The sequence below is a fragment of the Neoarius graeffei genome, chromosome 23 (genome assembly GCF_027579695.1).
Source record: "Neoarius graeffei isolate fNeoGra1 chromosome 23, fNeoGra1.pri, whole genome shotgun sequence".
NCBI lineage: Eukaryota > Metazoa > Chordata > Actinopteri > Siluriformes > Ariidae > Neoarius > Neoarius graeffei.
Genome location: NC_083591.1, coordinates 55,490,591 through 55,509,497, shown reverse-complemented (window position 1 = coordinate 55,509,497; position 18,907 = coordinate 55,490,591). Strand labels below are relative to the sequence as shown.

The 18,907-nt window shown below is 44.3% G+C and overlaps 1 protein-coding gene across 1 annotated transcript in view; it reads right to left on the bottom strand.

Moving 5' to 3' along the window:
• The window catches only part of si:ch1073-184j22.1 (erythroferrone), a 40,081-nt gene extending 21,555 nt beyond the window's left edge, over positions 1-18,526 (bottom strand). Inside the window, exon 1 of the mRNA XM_060906459.1 lies at positions 18,386-18,526. The gene's annotated coding sequence lies outside the window, so the exon portion shown is untranslated. The remainder of the gene's footprint in view (positions 1-18,385) is intronic.
• Positions 18,527-18,907: the final 381 nt, after the last annotated feature.

The window sequence follows — 18,907 nt, the reverse complement described above, 5'->3', positions numbered from 1 at the left end:
ACTCTTACCGAAGCCGGTCGGGAGCAAGGCGAAAACATCCTTCCTTTCAATAAATACCTCCAGGGCTGCTCTTTGCTCCGTTTTCAATAAGAACTTCCCGTTGAATGCTTTCAATACAGCATCTATGCGTAATAGATGCGGAAGCGTGAATGAAGCGCTTCCAGCATAGAATCTGTAAACAATCTATGGCTTCCGGTCGCAGTTCTACTATGTCAGTGCCTTGAACACGCCTCTACCCAGGGCCGTTGGAGATGCTCAAAGTTGATTGGTTCCCGATTTTTCGGGAGCTTTGAAGAGCTGTAGATAGCTTGCCTGGCCAGACTAAGCTCGCAACAGGCCCTCGTGTTGCGTCACGCTTAGGATGGTCGGGTCCAGGCTAAGGTACAAGTGTGTTATGTAGCTGAGAAAACTAGTTTGGAAAACTACGTTACAGTCAGAAGTGCTCATTTGTGTTTACATAAGCCTCTCCTCAGTCATTTTATAAGCACGCCCCCATGCACCTTCACTCCGCCCACATGAAGTATTTTATTTTACACTGGGGAAAAACAAACAAACAAACAAAAAAAACAGGGACAATGAAGACACTCGACTAAATTTTGCATGTTTATAGTGTTAATGCTATCATGCAGCTCTGAATGACCCATCATTTAGCTAGCTAGCGATGCTAACAACTCTAATACTGGGACTTTAAAAGCTCTGTCCTGAAGCCTTGTGGTGTCCTGATGCTGGGAGAAGAGGACTGGAAGTTACTGGTTCAGGAGCAGCAAAAGACACTCAACATATCATGGTCTAATGGTTAGAGAAGCAGCTCTGGGACCAAAAGGTTGCCAGTTCGAGTCCCTAGTCCAGCAAGAATGGCTGAAGTGCCCTTGAGCAAGGCACCTAACCCCCAATTGCTCCCCAGGCTACTCTGAGGCTACGTTTACATTAGACCGTATCTGTCTTGTTTTCTTCGCGGATGCACTGTCTGTTTACATTAAACCGCCTGGAAACGCCGGGAAACGGGAATCCGCCAGCGTCCACGTATTCAATCCAGATCGTGTCAGCTCCGGTGCTGTGTAAACATTCAGAATACGCGGATACGCTGTGCTGAGCTCTAGCTGGCGTCTCATTGGACAACGTCACTGTGACATCCACCTTCCTGATTCGCTGGCGTTGGTCATGTGACGCGACTGCTGAAAAACGGCGCGGACTTCCGCCTTGTATCACCTTTCATTAAAGAGTATAAAAGTATGAAAATACTGCAAATACTGACGCAAATACTGCCCATTGTGTACTTATGATTGTCTTTAGGCTTGCCATCCTTCCACTTGCAAGTGGTAAGTGATGTGCGCTGGGATCACACACACAGCGGCTCAGTCCCGAATCACTGCTTGTTCACTTCACTCGCGCGCTGTGTGAGCTGCGCAGGGCTGGAGTGCGCACCCTCCAGAGGGCACTCGCTGTTCAGGGCGGAGTGATTTGGAGCGCAGGATGCCTGCGGAGCCGAGCGTATCCGTGTATTGGTGTTGCTGTGTGCACGCGAATCGTGTATTGGTGTTGCTGTGTGCACACTAATCGTTTTAAAAACGTTAATCTGATGATCCGCTGATACGGTCTAATGTAAACATGGGCTGAGTGTGTTGCACGTCGCTCTGGATAAGTGCGTCTGCTAAATGCCTGTAATGTAAAGTAATACCGCTTTCTCTTTTTCAACATAACAGAACCGAAGAAAGACAGAGGGGTAATATTCCATTCCCAGGATCCTATTCACTGGAAAACAGGCAAATTTGCTCTTCTTTTGGGGATGGAAAGGCAAATAACTTCAGCTAAAGCGCACATTTTACATTTCAAACCAGGGCAAAGATGATCAGGGTGTTCAAATAGCTTGTGGAGTTTGTTAAAAGACAGATTAGAGTTTTTCAAGGGTCAGAAACTTGACTTTATTAACACCAAATCCGGCAAAGGTATCGGGTTCACGGTGGGGGGACCTGAAAATCAAACATGTGGTAATTCATGACCAGTGTAATATCTTAAAGCCTCTTTATGGTGTTGCTTTACTGCTTTAAACAGCAAGCCTCCGTATGTGGAGTAAAAAAACCACCACACCTTTTCGATTTATTAGCTATTTAAGAGCCACAATGTGACTCTGGTGTATTTATTGCGAGAACACCTACCAGGCACAATGGGCCAGTAAAATCACCAGTGTTAATGCTACGATTATTTCATCGTAATCCGTCCAAGCTGGATTCACATTAACACAGATTCGAGCTTGTGTGTATGGTTATGTGCTGAGGACCTGAGCATGTGAGGAGAAGATGAAGATCCCGGGCTGCTTTAAATTAGTGCTGCTGGTGAGTAGACACATGAAGGTAGCCTTTTTTTTCAGTAGGTACAGCCAAGAAACAAACACGGTGAAAAAAAAATTGTTTAGGCTGCTTGATTTGTAAACAAGCCTGCAGAACGGAATTTATTAGCATTAATTGCCCTGGCTTTCGTTAGCGGTGTGCTGCCAGAACATGCACATAGAGCGAGAAAGGGTTTATAGGCTTAGAACGTAACATTTAAAAAAAAAAAAATCTATTACAATAAAGTATTTGATCGTTTTCTTGGCTTGACTTTTGCCTCATTTAATTACTATTCTACATGTTGCACTTTTCTACATGTCTAGTTTACTGTATTTAGTCTAGTTCATTTGGACTGTTTTATTATTTTCGTGAAAACAAGTATATTATTATTGTTTATCATCATCCATGGCATTGTAAAGGCACTGTGACCCTGGAAACAAAACCAAATCTTTCGGAATATCAATTTTTGCCCCAGAAGTGTTGCTTAAATTATTAATAACCAGAATGTCAAGGGCGTAGCATCTCCTCTGTCCTGCCCTCAAAACCACCATGATGACCAAAACATCAAACAGAACTGAAATGTGACGATGAGAGAGAGAGAGAGAGAGAGAGAGAGAGAGAGAGAGAGAGAGAGGACCAACCTACGTGACAAACTGTTTACAACAGGAACATCAGCAAAGGACTAAATTTTGTTCCCCGAGGGAAGATCGACCCAAAACATCCATCAGAACTGAATTCACATGAAAAATGAGAGAGGGGATACAATTCTAGTCAGAAGAAAAATGTGTTAAGTTGACTTACTAATTTGTTAGCAGAAAAATTGGCAATACAATGACCGACTTTTGTCCAGAAAGACGAGTTCTTTCAAATAAAACGATCAGAACTGAAATCCATTGAGAACTGAGGGAGGAGATACGATTTAACTGAAAATAAACAAAATTGTTTACAACAGGAAAATCAACAAACCAATGACCAAGTTTCGTTCCTCAAGAGAAGATCGACCCAAAACACCGATCAGAACTGAAATCGGATGAGAAATCAGAGAGGAGATGCAATTCTTCTGAGGCCTGGAAAATTCGTTAATTTGGCCTAATTGCTAACTCGTTAGTAAAAAATTTGAGGAGTTCTTTCAAACATAACGAACGGAAATCTGTGGAGAACTGATGGCGGTGACGCGATTTAACTGAATTGTGGACGACAGATGCAACGCCATGGCAACAGCTCATCAGCCTTATGGACAGATGAGCTAAACATCAACATCACATCATAAGAAATGACAGATCCTGCAGTTTGCAAATGTTCTAATGTTCATGTAGAGGTTCCGTTTATCAAGTCCAGGGCTATTCAACCTTCTTCCAACTGTACAATAAATTCCACAGCCCCCTTCAACACGGATTTATTTTATGAACTATTCAAATATTAGGCATATTAAAATCACATTCTGGATATTTCTTGGCGTCAGAGTGTTTTTACTCCAGAGTTAAACTTAATTATTATTCTGGCTGACATTTTTATAAGCAATTGAAATATCAAAAAGGCTAATAACTATATGAACTCAATGTCATCAATAATATTGATGATAGTCTTAATTTCTACAAAAAAACAAACAAAAAAAAAAACCCACACCAACACCACAAATCCCCTGGTTATACATCATGGGAGGTCCCTGGATCCCAGTCTGAGAACCAATGTTCTAGGCAAATTACACTATACGGCCAAAAAAACAAACAAACGTGGATGCCTGACCATCACATCCATATGTAGTTCTTCCCCAAACTGGAGCTTATAACAACAGCAAAGGAAGACCAACTCTGGGCAGCACGGTGGTGTAGTGGTTAGCGCTGTCGCCTCACAGCAAGAAGGTCCAGGTTCGAGCCCTGTGGCCGGCAAGGGCCTTTCTGTGTGGAGTTTGCATGTTCTCCCCGTGTCCGCGTGGGTTTCCTCCGGGTGCTCCGGTTTCCCCCACAGTCCAAAGACATGCAGGTTAGGTTAACTGGTGACTCTAAATTGAGCGTAGGTGTGAATGTGAGTGTGAATGGTTGTCTGTGTCTATGTGTCAGCCCTGTGATGACCTGGCGACTTGTCCAGGGTGTACCCCGCCTTTCGCCCGTAGTCAGCTGGGATAGGCTCCAGCTTGCCTGCGACCCTGTAGAACAGGATAAAGCGGCTAGAGATGAGATGAGAAGACCAACTCTGCGTTGATGTCCATGGTTTTGGAATGGACACACAGGTGTGATGATCAGGGGTGCACTTACTATGAGCTATAGTCACTACAGTGGGTCTTTAGAAAATTGAGCAATAAATCTGAAGGAAATGTTGCTTTGTAGTTTTCCCCATCTCTCTATAAAAGATTTATCATCAACACACCTAGTGATTTAATTCGATAAGTTCAGCGTACAGTGGTAAGTTTGTGAACCCTTTAGAATTTTCTACAATCCCGATTCCGACAAAGTACAAATTGTAAATAAAAACGGAACGCAATGATGTGGAAGTTTCAAAATTCCATATTTTATTCAGAATAGAACATAGATGACATATCAAATGTTTAAACTGAGAAAATGTATCATTTAAAGAGAAAAATTAGGTGATTTTAAATTTCATGACAACAACACATCTCAAAAAAGTTGGGACAAGGCCATGTTTCCCACTGTGAGACATCCCCTTTTCTCTTTACAACAGTCTGTAAACGTCTGGGGACTGAGGAGACAAGTTGCTCAAGTTTAGGGATAGGAATGTTAACCCATTCTTGTCTAGTGTAGGATTCTAGTTGCTCAACTGTCTTGGGTCTTTTTTGTCGTACCTTCCGTTTTATGATGCGCCAAATGTTTTCTATGGGTGAAAGATCTGGACTGCAGGCTGGCCAGTTCAGTACCCGGACCCTTCTTCTACGCAGCCATGATGCTGTAATTGATGCAGTATGTGGTTTGGCATTGTCATGTGGGAAAATGCAAGGTCTTCCCTGAAAGAGACGTCGTCTGGATGGGAGCATATGTTGCTCTAGAACCTGGATATACCTTTCAGCATTGATGGTGTCTTTCCAGATGTGTAAGCTGCCCATGCCACATGCACTAATGCAACCCCATACCATCAGAGATGCAGGCTTCTGAACTGAGCGCTGATAACAACTTGGGTCGTCCTTCTCCTCTTTAGTCCGAATGACACGGCGTCCCTGATTTCCATAAAGAACTTCAAATTTTGATTCGTCTGACCACAGAACAGTTTTCCACTTTGCCACAGTCCATTTTAAATGAGCCTTGGCCCAGAGAAGACGTCTGCGCTTCTGGATCATGTTTGGATACGGCTTCTTCTTTGAACTATAGAGTTTTAGCTGCCGACGGCGGATGGCACGGTGAATTGTGTTCACAGATAATGTTCTCTGGAAATATTCCTGAGCCCATTTTGTGATTTCCAGTACAGAAGCATGCCTGCATGTGATGCAGTGCCGTCTAAGGGCCTGAAGATCACGGGCACCCAGTAGGGCTTTGACCTTGGCCCAAAAATCATATTCGAAGTTCGTTTGGAAATTAATCTAGACATTCGAATAGTATTCAAACTTTTATTAATTATATTATTCTTAAATGCCTCACTAACACCTCGGCATCAAAATTAAATGATATTCAGTCCACCAGGGGGCAGTGTTCAGTCAGTGTCAATAAGATTACGTGCAGGAAATATGAAATATTCAGGCGTGTTTTTACAATCACTACTAATGAAACGTGCAGTGTCGTAGTAATTGGCATTATACCGGCTGACACTTTTAACGTTACATAATCCACAAACTTCGTCGTTTGTCCGTTGCCTTTTTTGTGTGAAACGCTGTTCCTTCGGTTTCCTGGTTGCTTGTACTGATGAAAGCCTCTAAACTGTAGCCTCACTGACAATCAAAGGGGAACGTTTACAAAATGAGCAGGTACTGCTAGGCCTACACCTAATCTGTGAGTTTATAACACTGCCGTTCCGAGCCCATTCGTGTTGGCTTTTGAGAATGTTTGTTTTGAATGAGACCGGTGTCAGATGTCATGTCACTGCTTCCTGCTCGTGTCTCTGATTCACAATTCAAACAAACACGGACACGATATGTTATAAGATCACAGATTAGTTTTACGTGCTCACTTCGTTAACTTATGAACTTCATGGTATGTAAATTCCACCATGTGTAGGCTAAATTAATTTAGGCCTATAGGCTACTTGCGCAAGTAAGCTAATAGTTTTATTTATTTATTTTTTTTTAGCAACTATCCCAAGTTGACAAAAATAACAGCGCATGAAAGCATTACTGCGCAGTGTCGCATAGTCAGCTTGACGCTAACGTCTACAGGTGCCCAGATAAGACAAAAGACAATGACCTTCGCGATTCACAAATTCCACAGACGTTAAAAAAAAAAACCGCGATCTGAACTGAAAACGTTTACAACCACATTCACAAAAATAAAAGAATTATGCCTAATGATACCATATACAGGTTCGAATATTTAGAGCTGCCTAATATTCGTTCGAACATGTCTTTTTTTTCACAACATTCGAATTGTATTCGAATATCGAAGTTCGAAGTCAAAGCCCTAGCACCCAGTATGGTTTTCCGGCCTTGACCCTTACGCACAGAGATTCTTCCAGATTCTCTGAATCTTTTGATGATATTATGCACTGTAGATGATGATATGTTCAAACTCTTTGCAATTTTACACTGTCGAACTCCTTTCTCATATTGCTCCACTATTTGTCGGCGCAGAATTAGGGGGATTGGTGATCCTCTTCCCATCTTTACTTCTGAGAGCCGCTGCCACTCCAAGATGCTCTTTTTATACCCAGTCATGTTAATGACCTATTGCCAATTGACCTAATGAGTTGCAATTTGGTCCTCCAGCTGTTCCTTTTTTGTACCTTTAACTTTTCCAGCCTCTTATTGCCCCTGTCCCAACTTTTTTGAGATGTGTTGCTGTCATGAAATTTCAAATGAGCCAATATTTGGCATGAAATTTCAAAATGTCTCACTTTCGACATTTGATATGTTGTCTATGTTCTATTGTGAATACAATATCAGGTTTTGAGATTTGTAAATTATTGCATTCCATTTTTATTTACAATTTGTACTTTGTCCCAACTTTTTTGGAATCGGGGTTGTATATTTTTGCTTAAATGTGACCCAAAGCATCAGATTTTCATGAGTTTTCTAAAACTAGATAAGGAGAACCCAAAGTAATACAAAAATATTATTATATTTGGTCATTTATTTATTGAAGAAAACAATCCAATATTATATCTCCATGAGTAGCGAAAGTACTGTATGTGAACCTTTGCTTTCAGGTGTCCAGTGTGACTCCAGTAACCACAACTAAACTTTTCCAGTAACCCGTAAATCAGCTTGGGAGAATTTTAATCCCGTTCCTCTGTACAGAACAGAAGACCTTCAGCTCTGGGATGTTGGTGGGTTTCATTACATTACAGGCATTTTGCAGATGCCCTTATCTAAAGAGATGTACAACATAGCTGGGGGTTAGGTGCCTTGCTCAAAGCCCTTCCTGCCCTTCCAGGGAATCAAACCAGTGACCTTTTGGTCCCAAAGCTGCTTCTCTAACCATTAGGCCATACCATGGCTTCCCCACATGTGAGGAAACCGTGTGAGCTGTTTCCTCACATGAACTGCTCACACATTTCTATTGGATTAAGGTCAGAATGTTGACTTGGCCATTCCAAAAACACTAACTTTATTCTTCTTTAACTGTTCTTTACTAAAATATTTTGTGTGCTTCGGGTTGTTGTCTCGCTGCATGACTTTCTTTTGAGATTCAGTTCACGTACAGATGTCCTGCATTTTCCTTTCGAATTCATGGGGATAATTCAAAATTCATTTTTGCATCAACAGTGGCAAGCCATCTTCTTCCAGATGCAGCAAAACGGGTACAAATCATGATGCTACCACCACCATGTTTCACAGATGGGTTAAGGTTCTTATACTGGAATGCAAGGTTTTCCTTTCTGCAAAGGGAACACTTCTTATTTAAACCAGAAAGTTCTATTTTGGTCTCATCCATTCACAAAATATTCCCAGTAGCCTTCGGGTTTGGCCTTGTGGTCTTTAGCAATCTGTAGTTGGGCAGCAATGTGCCTTTTGGAAAGCAGTAGCTTTCTCCTTGAAACCCTGCCATGTATACCACTCTTGTTCAATAGGTCTGTGAAAGTTCTCAGGTCACTCAGTGCGTTTACATGCACATAGAGAAAATCGAATTTCTGCCGTAGCTCGACTGAAATCGAAGTTCTAAATGCCATGGAAACACCTTAGCTCGGCTGAAATCGAACCGAACTGGATTTCTCGTAATCGAGCTACGCGACCTAGATTATGCGATTGTAGCCGAGCTACTTAGTGCATGTAAACCCTATCGAGCTACGTAGTCGAGCTACTTACTTCAGCACTGCCCCTTCCGGAAGTGACGAGACCACAAGCGGGAAACACAACAGCCTCGGTCGGCATGACGACAGTAGTAGAAACGTGCACTTCTGGAGCAATGAGGAGATAGAGTTCATGCTCATTCAGCTGAAGGAGTTGAATATATATCTCGATGTTGCTGTCCTCGTCGTCGTTCTTCTTGTGAACACGGAACTAATAACTTTGTTTATACTCTTGAATAGCTCTTCTTCATGACGACAACCGGAAGTGTACCAACACGATGGGGCGTGTAGCGCCACCTGTGGCTCGGGTGCACAACGTACCTCACACAATAGCTCGATTTCCTTGTGTGCATGTAGGATTGGATTTCTCTGGCACCCCTGCTGGGACCCTTAACTCGATTACCGACAGTAGCTCGATTTGGATGTGCACGTAAATGCACTGACTGTAATCCGTAGGTGCTAAAGAAGGCAACTGGACTTGCTTGAAATCCTTGAAGACGTTTTACCGCTCATCCAAAAGGCTTCTTTAAAGAACTGAAGAAGCCTTTTGGATGAGCGGTGAAACGTCTTCAAGGATTTCAAGCAAGTCCAGTTGCCTTCTTTAGCACCTACGGATTGTTGTTCAATGTTCTCCTGATGGTGGACTCATGAACATTAGCCAAAGAGAGAGAGGCCTTTAGTTGCTTAGAAGTCACCCTGGGTTCCTTTGTGACCTCATGGACTACTGTACATGATCTTTGTTGGTTGACCACTCCTGGGAAAAGTAAGTCCTATGAAGGTGATCCTCCATCTATTGGACTATGGATTGGTGGAGTCCAAGCTCTTTCGAGATTTTTTATTTATTTTTAAAACCTTTTCCAGCCTGATGAGCATCAACAACTCTTATTCTGAGGTCCTCAGAAATCTTTGTTCGTGCCAAGATGCACTTCCACAAACCTGTGTTCTGAAGATCAGACTTTGATAGATCCCTGTTCTTTAAATAAAACGGGGCAAAACACTCGCACCTGATGATCACCCCATTGATTGGAAACACCCAACACTTTTGCCGCTCACCGATATGTAATATTGGATCATTTTCCTCAATAAATAAATTACCAAGTGTGATATTTTCATCTTTGTTTAACTGGGTTCTCTTTATCCACTTTCAAGACTTGTTTGAAAATCTGATGTTTTAGGTCACATTTATGCAGAAACATAGACAGAAAATTCTAAAGGGTTCATAAACTTAAGTACCACTGTACACATTTCTGAGTTGCCCAAGCAACAGTGTTACAACTTTCCATGTCATGAGTTTGATATGAACTCAAGAATTTTTATAGATGCCTCAATAAAACGTCTGCTCTTTCACCACAAAGATTCCTGAGCGTTTTTCTGATCTCGTCCTGTGGATGGTTTAAATAATCTGGTTGGCGCTTTGCTCTGCGCTCTGTCTGTCTCGTGCACGTCTCCTGGCCGGACTGCACACATGGTGTGCTGAGAGACGAGCTGGTCCTGACGGACAGGTACAGAGCACACTGCAGCCCCCTGGTCCAGACCGTCTGAGGTAAATTAAGGGCAGTGAGGCTTTGGCACGCGCTCCACGCTGCTGGCATTCAGGACAAAGCCTGGCATATTGAGGCCACTGCTGGCAGACACGCAGGCTTCTGCAAGGCTTAATGTGTTGTACAAGGGATTAAATCGATGCCGACGTGACTAATGGATTGTCCGTGTGTTAGCGCACAGTCCATTAGAGCAGCATCTTATGTATATTAACAAAAGTCCACTCTGTTTTAATGGCAAACGCCATCTCAAAAATATTTCGCTGGCAAACGTGCTTGCTTCGTTAGTTTTATTCTGGAGCTTCAGTGCTAACATAAGATAACAGGTAATGGAAATATAGCAAAATTCCCCCCCACACTGTTAATACTGCGTAATCTTGCTTATATTGTTTCTGACATACTTATCTATAAAATTGAACAAAAAGACGCCACAAAGTCTTGATTTGCAAGTTGTGTCAAAACTAAAGCACCAAATACCAACCACGTCTCGGCTGGTTCGCTTATTTTATACAAACGTTTCTAAAGTAGAACAATGTGTATTTTCTGATTTGTACCTGTATAAAAGACAAGCATTAAAAACTAAGTACAGTATTATATAAGGAATGAGGTGTGCTGTTACAGGAAATTAATCAACAACAGGATCGTGTGATGAAAGGGTCATTTGTTACCACACACAAATATTATTTTCCAATAACAAGGTTCCATGGTGTTTCATTCATCCAATACTACAGATTACATGTCTGTGTTAATTAAAGAAAGATGCATATGTTTAAATGCAACTATAAAAGGATAAATGTTCACAACGGTTGTTCCCCTCACCAGCCTTACCCCCCCCGTCTCTGTGCTGAAGATGTTACAAAACTTAAAGTTACAGCTTTACCTCTGACACTGGAGACTCCTTCTGTAATAATGCTAAATAAATGTCTCGTTATTTGTTCTCATGAACACAGAGTCGATTCACTTGTCCTCTCCTCACAGTGAGAGCCAGATCACCGTCTGTACCCCACGCTGAATCCATTACGTTTTAGAATCGAGTTAACGTTTTCCTCCGAGGTCAAATTCCACGTCATTAAAACGATTTATGATGGAAATCCTTTGTGTTTAGTGATGTTCATTCATTTTACTTTTAAGGAAGTATTTTTTCCACAAAAAAAAAAAAAAACACAAATCCCTGGATGATGGCAGCGGGTTATGATTTGATTAACTGCACATCATATTATTTAGAGTCTTCTTGAGAATGAAGTCTGTTTTTTGTAGTGTGTGGAGGGTGAGCGAGGATAGTTCACACTACCATTACCGCGGTGTCTCCACATTCTCAAACTTTTCTACTGAAAGTGGGGAAAAAAAACAACTGCTTGAGCATGAAAAATCGAATCGAGGTGTTTATCTCCTTCCAAAATTATACAATGGGACCAATGAACTAAACTATCGAGGCAAAATTAACTCAGCCAAGCATTTAATAACACATGATACCGTGTGATTCAGTATTAGCTTGGCAGAGAGGAAGGCCACGCCTCCCTTTACTGGGACCGGCGGGCGCCTAGGCCCACGCCTCCCTTTACTGGGACCGGCGGGCGCCTAGGCCCACGCCTCCCTTTACTGGGACCGGCGGGCGCCTAGGCCCACGCCTCCCTTTACTGGGACCGGCGGGCGCCTAGGCCCACGCCTCCCTTTACTGGGACCGGCGGGCGCCTAGGCCCACGCCTCCCTTTACTGGGACCGGCGGGCGCCTAGGCCCACGCCTCCCTTTACTGGGACCGGCGGGCGCCTAGGCCCACGCCTCCCTTTACTGGGACCGGCGGGCGCCTAGGCCCACGCCTCCCTTTACTGGGACCGGCGGGCGCCTAGGCCCACGCCTCCCTTTACTGGGACCGGCGGGCGCCTAGGCCCACGCCTCCCTTTACTGGGACCGGCGGGCGCCTAGGCCCACGCCTCCCTTTACTGGGACCGGCGGGCGCCTAGGCCCACGCCTCCCTTTACTGGGACCGGCGGGCGCCTAGGCCCACGCCTCCCTTTACTGGGACCGGCGGGCGCCTAGGCCCACGCCTCCCTTTACTGGGACCGGCGGGCGCCTAGGCCCACGCCTCCCTTTACTGGGACCGGCGGGCGCCTAGGCCCACGCCTCCCTTTACTGGGACCGGCGGGCGCCTAGGCCCACGCCTCCCTTTACTGGGACCGGCGGGCGCCTAGGCCCACGCCTCCCTTTACTGGGACCGGCGGGCGCCTAGGCCCACGCCTCCCTTTACTGGGACCGGCGGGCGCCTAGGCCCACGCCTCCCTTTACTGGGACCGGCGGGCGCCTAGGCCCACGCCTCCCTTTACTGGGACCGGCGGGCGCCTAGGCCCACGCCTCCCTTTACTGGGACCGGCGGGCGCCTAGGCCCACGCCTCCCTTTACTGGGACCGGCGGGCGCCTAGGCCCACGCCTCCCTTTACTGGGACCGGCGGGCGCCTAGGCCCACGCCTCCCTTTACTGGGACCGGCGGGCGCCTAGGCCCACGCCTCCCTTTACTGGGACCGGCGGGCGCCTAGGCCCACGCCTCCCTTTACTGGGACCGGCGGGCGCCTAGGCCCACGCCTCCCTTTACTGGGACCGGCGGGCGCCTAGGCCCACGCCTCCCTTTACTGGGACCGGCGGGCGCCTAGGCCCACGCCTCCCTTTACTGGGACCGGCGGGCGCCTAGGCCCACGCCTCCCTTTACTGGGACCGGCGGGCGCCTAGGCCCACGCCTCCCTTTACTGGGACCGGCGGGCGCCTAGGCCCACGCCTCCCTTTACTGGGACCGGCGGGCGCCTAGGCCCACGCCTCCCTTTACTGGGACCGGCGGGCGCCTAGGCCCACGCCTCCCTTTACTGGGACCGGCGGGCGCCTAGGCCCACGCCTCCCTTTACTGGGACCGGCGGGCGCCTAGGCCCACGCCTCCCTTTACTGGGACCGGCGGGCGCCTAGGCCCACGCCTCCCTTTACTGGGACCGGCGGGCGCCTAGGCCCACGCCTCCCTTTACTGGGACCGGCGGGCGCCTAGGCCCACGCCTCCCTTTACTGGGACCGGCGGGCGCCTAGGCCCACGCCTCCCTTTACTGGGACCGGCGGGCGCCTAGGCCCACGCCTCCCTTTACTGGGACCGGCGGGCGCCTAGGCCCACGCCTCCCTTTACTGGGACCGGCGGGCGCCTAGGCCCACGCCTCCCTTTACTGGGACCGGCGGGCGCCTAGGCCCACGCCTCCCTTTACTGGGACCGGCGGGCGCCTAGGCCCACGCCTCCCTTTACTGGGACCGGCGGGCGCCTAGGCCCACGCCTCCCTTTACTGGGACCGGCGGGCGCCTAGGCCCACGCCTCCCTTTACTGGGACCGGCGGGCGCCTAGGCCCACGCCTCCCTTTACTGGGACCGGCGGGCGCCTAGGCCCACGCCTCCCTTTACTGGGACCGGCGGGCGCCTAGGCCCTAGTGCCACCAAACTCCATTTAATGGTGTCTGTAAATAATTAACATTAGTAATTAAGATTAGACAGGCTTAGCTTACACACAGACACAGCTCTATTTAATCATTTTTGACCAACGCATGCTGTGTTGAATCGGTGCGTCCAGCTTACACACACCGAGACTGGTGTAAATCCGTCACAGTACACATGATGCAAAAAACGTTCTCAGGACTGAAGTGAATACAGCGATTTATTTTTCTCTTATACTTCCTCCATTACCTCAGATGTGAAAGCAGCACATGGAGGGCTGCGTCAGTTTCTGAGTGGACAAGCTGAAGGTGGAGGCTCTCGACCCCGGTGCCTGAACGCATCTTCACGTCTGCCACAGACGAGTGGACTCCAGAGCCGTGAGCTCTTCTTTCTGGAAAAGAACCTGGGGTGGAAAAACACGAGCTGAACCCAAAATAAAAGCGAAACAGTCATAAACCATGGAGGAAAATATACGAATATGCTAATAAATAATGTTTTAACTTGTCTGAGTCAGAACATGACAACGGTTAGAAGCACGCTAGCTTCGGGGGGTAAAGTACACAAGAATGACCACACAGCCCGTGCTTCATTTCTCATTTCAAATGCTGCCTGGCTAGAAAGTCACGCATGTGCTTTTTATTTATAGGTGGTGCTTTGGCTGCAGGAATCCAGGAGAGACTGCACGACTTTGAGTTGCGCTCAAATCATGGCTACCGGCTCCAGAATAATCAACGTCTCGACAGAAAGGGGCTGAAAACAATTAGGATTAAGAGAAGAGCTTGGAAAAATCCGCATTTGGAAAATTGCTCCGTCTCGCTGTTATTTAGTCTCGGTGAGAACTGTGCGAGAGCTGTTTCCCAGAACTCGGAGACGTGACGTGATGACAGTCCCTTCTCTGCGACGTGCGAGATGCTTGGCGCTGTCCTGCAGATGCCGCCCTGCATTCCTGTAGTGCCACGACTACATCTCCGTCTAGCCGACTCGGGGCTGATATGCAGCCGAGTGTTTTCTCGACATGCATCCAAACTCTATAACTCACTCTCTCGGCGAGTCTAGAAGAATGTCACGTTGTTCCCAAGGCTCTCAGTGATATTTATTCAAGACTTTATTTTAGGGACTTTATTTTTTTTTTTTAATAATATCAGTAGTGCTCTGTGCACATTGCTGTGGAACACAGGCAGCAGGAGTTATTAAATATATAACTGCAGTACAGTATGAGAGAAAGGATTGTTATGAGAGAAATATGGTAAAACATTAAGCCACTCATTTTACTAAATGGTGTTTCTCAAAGAGATGTTATTAGGAGAAAACATGTACTTTTCTTAAAACAATGAGTTTTTTTCATAGTAACAAAAGTATTTATGTAGCAGCACTGCTTTTCACGTAATAACGATGTTCTTTGTCGAAACAAGACACTTTTCTTGAAATAATGAGAAATCTTGTAGAAATTAGATATTTTCTCAAAATAAGGAGACATTTTCTCATAAGGACTATCGTCTGACCAATGAGGGATTTTTGGTACAGAGATCAATTTAAAAAATAAATAAATTCCGATAACCAATATTATCGTCTGACATCTACCCATTGACGAAACCCCCCCACAAACATGTCATTCAAAAAGAAATGTATTAAAATATTGTGAATAGTTAAAGTCAAGCACGCCTAAATGCACATGATGGAAAAATTCTGAACCATGTACACAACAGAATTACTTTAATTAGGCTTGGATAACTATAGAGAACACCTGACAGGATTCCATCATTCTTCATAACTAAAATTGCTATTTATTTTCTGAAAACAGAAGCAGCAGGTAATCACCGACGTTGTAAAACATTTATGCAAATCTGATGTAATTCATCAAATCAAATTGCAAAATATGCTGTTGGGCTTTGAATATTTGTTCATTTTTTTCCCTTTCTTCCTACTACAGATGATAAATCTGTCAAATACAGGTCTACCTCCCGCAGACCGAGAAAAGATCAAAAACCTCCCGACATAACTTTATCTAGAAACATGCACATTTTATTAGTTATATGTTTTCAAGGTAAGACTACTTATGGCGTATTCACACCTAAGTTGTTTGGTCCGGACCAAACTAACCAAATTTCCCTTGGTCCGGACCAAACAAGCGGACCGAGACCGAGCTGCAAGGTCGGATTCCGTCCGGACCAAAGGAACCCTGGTGTGGATCTTTTGGAGGTGTGAAAGCAGACCGGACCTAATCCGACAGTTTTGCTTTTTTGTACCTCGGGAGCTTCCGTCGTTTGTCAAGCATTATGGGAAACAGAGTCTTGACACTCCACCGCAAAGCGCAAACACTGTTTCGGTTGTCAAGGGAACCTTACAACAGTCGTTCAGTCATTCAGACCAGTGGTAGGCTAGACTACAGAGTACAAAAAATGAGTAGGGGGCAAACGTGGGCCGAGGAAGAAACGCGCACCCTTGTGAATATATGGGCAGATGTCCACATATCTGAGCTTTTGGAGAGAACACACAAAAATGCCGACGTGTTTGCTGTATTCAGTGAGAAAATGAAGGAGAAGGGGTTCACGCGCTCCCCAGAACAATGTCGGCTAAAAGTGAAGAAACTCCGTCAGACCTACATTAAAATCAGGGACATTCTTTCAAAAAGTGGCGGTACTAGCGACGCAAAAAAGAAATTCATCTATTGCGTGAAGAGCCAGAACTGTCACAACATGATGTGCGCTCATCAGCGCTATCCTCCGTAGCCGCCTTGCCCTTTGTCATCGTCGTTGATAAATTACTTGTACAACAGCATAGTAATCACACAATTGTGAAAACAGTAAAAACTGGAAAAAACATATAGCTTTGATGACATTAAAAAGAATAACAGCACGGAAAGCCTCCATGACTACTTTTGAACTTAACGCTTTGTGCGCGTGTCGTCTCTGACCAATAGCTGAACGGCCTCAGGGCGCGTGGCTTTGCTGACAGATTTTGGTCCGCTTACTAAAATGTACAGTGTGAAAGCGAACCGCACCAAAATGAAAAAATAAAAAAAACATTTGGTTCAGACCAAAGCAAGTGAACTATCCTGGTCTGAATACACCCTTAATTAGAAAAAAGTTTAAATCCACCTTCATCACTTAAACATAGCATATATTAATACAACTGTGAAATGCTTATTCATTGATTATAGGAACTGTATAAAAAGTTATTTCAGTTAAAACTAAAATATGATTTGTCAGCTGCTTGGGTCAGCTGATTGTTGTGATTTGTGGCTCCAAACATGCGTTTCCAACAGTGGAGTTGCAGTCTGTCCTCTGGTGGACAAATTATGCAACGAAAACACTCAATGTGGTTAAAGGCTCCATCTTCCATCTCCGGGTTTCTTTTTTAAATTGTCACTCATGAGCAGTTATAAACACTTACTGGCAACTGGCTCATATCGGCCGATAATACTAGCACACCGATTTATCAGTCAGGCCCTAAAGAGATGACATTTTGCTTCCTTGTAGTAATGAGACTTTTCTCAGTAAGATATCTTTATCTTGCATTGCAGCAAAATTTTTCCATACAGAGCAAAACTAAACTTAACTGATGAATAAGTGTAGTTTATTATTCACGTAACGTACCAGCCTAGCTAGCAACCGTGCTCCACAACACACCAGCGGCATTTATGCAGACTTTTTTTTTTTTTAGCTGAAGTACATGAACATAAATATTTATGTGCAATAGTTTGCATCCTGCACCGATTCTGGATAAGAGAAGTTCAAAATTAAATGTAGGTGGATTTAAAAAATGGAAAAATAAAGCCCCTGGGCCTGATTTAAAGGCAGTGCAGGATACTGGAATCCTTTACTATTGCAACTAAATGAATCCAAAAGCTGTTTGGAAGTATCCATGATCCATTTTTTATTATTAACATCTTGGAATTTTATTTTTTGGAGCTAAACCATAAAAGAGCAGTACATTTTTCCCCCTTTTTTTGTATTCCAAGAACATGGGAGAAGCAACCTTTTCCCCAAAAGACACACACATTCCCATTATTTATGTGACTGATCATCTTTAAAAGACAGAGAGAGAGAGAGAGAGAGAGAGAGAATGTTCTGTAATGGGTAAAACTGCTCTTTACCTGTTACAGCCCATTTTATAATCTCACTTGGGGAAACACTGCCCTCTTGTGGACAAAACAAGCACAATCAATCATTTAACAGGGCAATGAGCCTTTGTTTTTTCTAAGGAATTTAATTTAAATAATAGAAAAAGCAACAAACAAACCGTGTATGAATATAATAAATGTCTAAAATAGAAAATCCATAAAATGTCAAATTAATTTTAGATATCTGACTAGTTAAAATGGAAATTTAGACGGAGAGGAAAAGATTTTTTTTATAATTATTTTAAAAGCATTTTAATTATGTAGTTAATGATCAAGTAATACTTTATAACAAAATACCATCAGTATTACTTTTTAATACTCTGGTGTTTACTAATTCTATACTATTTGACTACTTCGATACCGAGTCGATTCTTTTGAATTGTTCGTTTCAATGAATCAAACACCCGATTCAATTAAACCTCCAGATTGCACCATAGTTCCTGTAACTGTGTTTAAACTCGTAGAGTAACCTGAACTCATAGTTTTCACCTCCAGTTCTGAATAAGTTTGTTTAATAATATTACTTAAACAATCAATATTAAAAGTACATTCTTACCGTGTTTGCTGTGTAGCATAGTTAGCAAACTTAGCAAGTGCAACTTCCGGTTCACTTTTCATCCGTTTTCATGAATTTAAGACGCCAGCTTGTGTTTTAGGCAACAAATTAATAAAATGTTCGTAATAATGTGTGTGTATGTATATATTTATATATTTGATACAAGTTAAATAGCTTATTTAGCGTAGCATCTTTATCAACAAGCTCTCACGTTAGCCAGCGCCGCGGAGACTGATTGAGTTAATTAATGACGCTGATTCATCAACAATGCAGCTTGGAATCGACACATTCACTTGTAGAGTCGGCTCTTTTAATCGAATCTGACATTTGATTCACCGAGTGAGTCATTTAAGGCCGTATACGATAACGATGTATCGTTCGCTAATGAACCGACTCTTTGAACCGGCTCTTTTTAGGTGAAGTCAATTTCTCAATTATTTAATGAACCAGAAATGAAAATACAAAATGGCGGACAGGGTACACAGTTCCTTCAAAACTAAAAGAGGTTCATTTCAAAGACTT